This window comes from Pseudophryne corroboree, chromosome 9, assembly GCF_028390025.1.
Source record: "Pseudophryne corroboree isolate aPseCor3 chromosome 9, aPseCor3.hap2, whole genome shotgun sequence".
NCBI lineage: Eukaryota > Metazoa > Chordata > Amphibia > Anura > Myobatrachidae > Pseudophryne > Pseudophryne corroboree.
Genome location: NC_086452.1, coordinates 108,025,518 through 108,031,530, shown reverse-complemented (window position 1 = coordinate 108,031,530; position 6,013 = coordinate 108,025,518).

Sequence of the window (6,013 nt, the reverse complement as noted above, 5' to 3'; positions counted from 1 at the left end):
CGCACTGGTATAGTCACTAAACACATAAGTAGCTACTAATAAGTCTAATGTTACCGGAATTATTAATAGTGTATGAAAATTCAATTATCCATTAATATTATTGTCATAGCGGTTCAGTTGAACCTATCCCTGTATATAAAGGCCCGGTGGTGCTCCCAAGAGTTTGAATATAACGTATAGAAAAAAGAAAACTCTTTTGGTGGGGCACTCTTATCAATTAATTCTGTTAAAATATAAATTTTATATGTGGACTCACTGATAGACAAAACATACATAAAACATTTATATAATAAAATGCCAAAAGCCTGTAGTTCCTTGTCTCAATTCTCACCCATTACACCAATTGTTTATTATTCAGTTATCGACATCCTATCACAGCAATATTGTGTGCTTTTGCAATGGTTAAACATATTTCCATTGATGTACTTTTAAACTGCTCTATAGTCAAACTTCATGCTTCTATTACACTTTTACTACTTTAATTGGTATTCTCCTAAATCCAAGAAGCAAAAAAGGCACATTATTTATTCATGTGCTTGGTGAGAATTGGCATTACAGCCTCCTATCTATTATTGTAACCAATAAGCTTCTGCATTATACTACAGGATGTGGCCAAGCAAATGTGTACTTTAGCCAAACACAGAATATACACCTGGCGCCGTTACTGATTAAGTCAGAGCTGCTAATCTCGGGGATTTGATCCCAATATCCCCAAATATATAAACATAGACAAAAGAAATTTGAGACTGCGCTACTAACTTTAAAATGTATTTATATATTGTTAAAACATTGATTAAAATTACAATACATAGATACCGGCCAGTATCCAAATACACAAATATTACATATAAAAAGAATTACTAATATATATATCGCACCACTACAGTCATATATTAATCACAAATCTATGCATAGATAATTATTATTAACTTTCCTATATTAGGATAATATATATGTAGCAGTCCAAATGTGATTTCAATGTAAGAACATAGCCTGGAATAAGTCTCAACACTTCAATGAGCACATTTAGTGTGACAACACAGCTCTTTTCTTATGATGTTAGTACTTTTCCAATGGTTAGCAATATAAATTAAAAGTTCATGCAATAAGCACATGCATATGCTCCAATGTGTAGAGTGAATTTTCAGCAAATTTGTAGAAAGCACCATGCAATGCAGTTACTGGCAATCACTCTCCCAGTATAAACAATCAGCTGTATTGAAAGCTAAGAGTTCATGCGATAGCACATGCAAAGACTCCAGACATTAAATGGGTCAGATACCAGTGGATCATATAGAAGACATCATGCGATGTAATCATTCACAATACCTCTCCCAGTGATTGTTGTTCACAAGCAGCTGTGCTTATATGCTTGTCTTACTGGTAGGTGATTCTACTGGTTCGTTCCCCTGGGCAGCAGGGTCTGTAATAATGGCTGTGGCCGGTCGGCTCCAAAGTTTCTAACACAGGCAAATAATTGCTGCGGTGTCTGCACAAGTGTTTTGTCCTCTCCCAAACGCATTTCTCTGCCTCCAAGTGGGTGTCGGCAGCTTCCTCAGTGGGTATTATGTCTAAATTAAAATGAATAGCAAGTATGTTGAAATTTTTTTCTAGCCTATAGGGCAGAATTAAGTCTTAATTAGTAGTGGTATAGAAATAATATTTATTATACACTGAAGACAAAGACATAAAACTTCTTATGTACACTCTGTTGTTACCATATACACTCGCTTACTTCTCTCTCAGGAGAGGGCTAATGTGAGTGACAGGAGAAGAAGCAGTGGCAGTGGTGAGTGGTAACTTTCGGTGAGGCTGTATATATTTCTACTATTTTCGATATTCATCTATGGGAATCTAATCACCCTTTGATCTATTCTTTTTGATATCTTTTCTTCTTGTCTTCATTTCTGAGCTCTCTCATCGGTGACCACTGTGGTGGCATAATGTTAACAGTAAATACCGAAAGCAGAAGCTCATTTATACTTCCTACCATTTACACTCGCTCACTGGCCTATGCGTATTGATGATCGCGAAGGCGAGAAGTAGCAGTGTGTGATAGTTTCACCTCATATTTGCTCTTCAGTGATAAGTAAATTATTTTTCTGCTATTGATTTTTAATTGGCATAAGTTAGGAAATATTTGTTGACAGTATATTATCAGAGATTTTTTACTAAGGGTTTTAGCTGTACGCTGTATCAGAAGGAATTTTCTTCATAATAAGTGAAAGTAATTATAACATTTGCTTGGCCACATCCTGTAGTATGATGCAGAAGCTTATTGGTTACAATAATAGATAGGAGGCTGTAATGCCAATTCTCACCATGCACATGAATAAATAATGTGCCTTTTTTGCTTCTTGGATTTAGGAGAATACCAATCAAAATAGTAAAAGTGTAATAGAACCATGATGTTTGACTATATAGGAGGAGTACAGATTATATAGGAGGAGTACAGTGCAGAGTTTTGCTGACCAGTGACCACCAGTATACGTTGTCTGCCTGAAAAACACTCCATATCTGTGCTCAGTGTGCTGCATATATCTGTGCTCACACTGCTTTATTGTGGGCACTGGGGACCACCAGTATATTATATAGGAGGAGTACAGTGCAGAGTTTTGCTGACAGTGACCACCAGTATATATAGCAGTACGGTACGGAAGGCCACTGCTCTACCTACCTCTGTGTCGTCAAGTATACTAGCCATCCATACTTGTGGTGCATTTCAGTTGTGCGCTGTATCTATAGTAGTAGGCCATTGCTATTGATACTGGCATATAATTCCACACATTAAAAAATGGAGAACAAAAATGTGGAGGTTAAAATAGGGAAAGATCAAGATCCACTTCCACCTCGTGCTGAAGCTGCTGCCACTAGTCATGGCTGAGACGATGAAATGCCATCAACGTCGTCTGCCAAGGCCGATGCCCAATGTCATAGTAGAGAGCATGTAAAATCCCCAAAAAAAAAGTTCAGTAAAATGACCCAAAAATCAAAATTAAAAGCGTCTGATGAGAAGCGTAAACTTGCCAATATGCCATTTACGACACCGAGTGGCAAGGAACGGCTGAGGCCCTGGCCTATGTTCATGGCTAGTGGTTCAGATTCACATGAGGATGGAAGCACTCATCCTCTCGCTAGAAAACTGCAGTGCCACTCCTAGATGGGCCAGGTGTTTGTGTCGGCCACTTGGGTCGCTTAGCTTAGCCATCTGGCAACCTTGGTGCACCTCTTTTTTTCTTTGCATCATGTGCTGTTTGGGGACTATTTTTTGAAGTGCTATCCTGTCTGACACTGCAGTGCCACTCCTAGATGGGCCAGGTGTTTGTGTCGGCCACTTGGGTCGCTTAGCTTAGCTATCCAGCGACCTTGGTGCACCGCTTTTTTTCTTTGCATCATGTGCTGTTTGGGGACTATTTTTTGAAGTGCCATCCTGTCTGACACTGCAGTGCCACTCCTAGATGGACCAGGTGTTTGTGTCGGCCACTTGGGTCGCTTAGCTTAGCCATCCAGCGACCTCGGTGCAAATTTTAGGTCTAAAAATAATATTGTGAGGTGTGAGGTGTTCAGAATAGACTGGAAATGAGTGGAAATTATGGTTATTGGGGTTAATAATACTATGGGATCAAAATGACCCCCCAAATTCTATGATTTAAGCTGTTTTTAAGGGTGTTTGGTAAAAAAAGCACCCGAATCCAAAACACACCCGAATCCGACAAAAAATTTTCAGGGAATCCAAAACCAAAACACAAAACCCGATAAATTTCCGGTGCACATCACTAGTTTGAATTGGCAACAACTAACTTAAAAGAGGAATGGGAGGGAGCATTACACAAATGCTCCACAGAATTGATGCAAATTCTCCTAAAACACAATTTACTGGTATTAGAGGAGATTGATAAAAAAGTCGACACCTTGGGAAAAAGACTGGAGGAATGGGAAGGAGTGGCGTAATTTCAAAAACAATTTGAAAATAATAAAAAGGATCTGGAAAAGTATGAGCAAAACATAATTGATCGTAAAAGAAATACATTTATAAGGGATAAACGGGATTACAACACTGGTAATATCTTCAAATGGAATAAGGCTTTTCCAAAAAAACGTAGGATGACATCTAACTATCAATACTCCTCATCAGAGGCAGATTCTTCGGGTAATGAAGAATGCCTACCTCAAACACAGAGATTGGATTCTGGCTATCGTTCTGTTGATTCCAATGCAACCTTCTCATCCAACTCTTTTTTAGAGAGAGGAAGAAGGGGGAGAGGGAGACATCGAAATCAAGAAAGAGGATCAGACGCAGCCAGAAGAAGAAATCCAGAATTATGGGGTACACCCCAACCAAGGAGACAGTCCCTGAGATTCAGGAAGTAAATCCTCACACAAGTAATGATACCATACAAGTAATTAACCTGATGGACAAATTACTAACAGAAGATCATTTAAGGGTACTTAGTATGGGTCTGTCTTTTCCCCCCACCTCAAACATTAATAGATTTAATTGGGAAAAGGATCTAAGTTTGTTCTGTAGGAAATTATTATTGCTTAAGTACCATGAGGCAAAAAAGAAGAATGAGACACCTTCCACTACTCATGAGCCACTACGGTGGATTTATTTTAATGAGAATTATTAAAGTATTGCATTTTAGTTAGCTATTGTGACATCTAGTCATATAACATTATCTGTATATGAGTGCTTCCCAACAAGAGTCTTCTTTTTTTCTATGTTTACATTGAGAATAACTGACTCGGGGGAGCACCACTGATGGGCAGCTTTCTGATACATAAAAATAAGGAGTGCGTTACCTTATGTATCTGCTTCCCAAAATGAGGATTTGAACCTTAAATTCAATTATCAGTCAATACAGATAATTATCATTATACATATACACCTTCTATACCAGTGCGGTTTCCAATTTCTTGTTTTCCAATGATGACATAATTTCTCAGATGAAGATCCAAGAAATTACTCCCTTGTCCTGAGAGTCCCCTATGCACGATACTATGGGTCTTCCCGGTGGGTTATCCCTCTGTTTATGCACCTTGGGGATCAAATAAAAGGTCAGAACCTTTGGGTTATCCACTTTTAGATAATGGTATTCCTGATTAGTGATTACACAATTGTTTAGACTAGAGCTCTTTCTATTATTCTAGTGTATACCTGTAGGTAATTCATGGTTGGGTTTAGAAGAAATCGTGTATAACAGGAGGTATCATTTAGGTGTCTGGATGCCTTAGCTAAATATTTATGTTTTGACCATAAGACATCATTGCCTCCCTTATCTGATTGTTTAATAATTACATCTTCCCAATCATATATTTCCTATAGGGCTATCCTTTCTGTTTTGGTTAGATTGTCATGCAGGTGTAAACCTGTTTTAGATTGTTTTTTCAAAGTATCCAAATCACGGGATACCAATTCCTTAAAGACCTTTACCTCTGGACAAATTATGTCCTGTGGGAAAAATATGGATTTTTTTATACATTTAGGTGTTATTGATGGCTCCAAAAGTAGTTCATTCTCAGCTTCCTCTCCTAGGCTGGCTAATTCTTCTTACCACGTGGGTAAGATTTGTAAATACCAGTCCGTGCAATAAAGGATGCAAAGGTGCATGTATCACGTGTATTACCTAATCCAGGTGTAAATTCATTAAGTTTTGTCCTACTTGTATGATGAGGGAGATCCTGGTGTAGGGAAGGTGCTGGCCGCGTCTGGCCTCGTTCTGCCCGCTGCCGTGCTCCGGCCGCACTATACTTCCTGTTAGACTGGTTCCCTTGGCGACGAACTTTGCCGAGATCGTCTGGTTGCGGTCACGTGTGCGCACCACGTGACCGTGAGGATGTTACCTTCTTCCTTCCTGACGTACGTTTCGCAAATAGCTTGGTAACAGGGCTGGTATTTACAAATCTTACCCACGTGGTACATAGACTATTGTACTATATGTACAAGTGACAGTCAATTATCACCAGCAAGTGAATAAGTGCTATTCTAAGTGTGGTCTATATTTCTATCAAA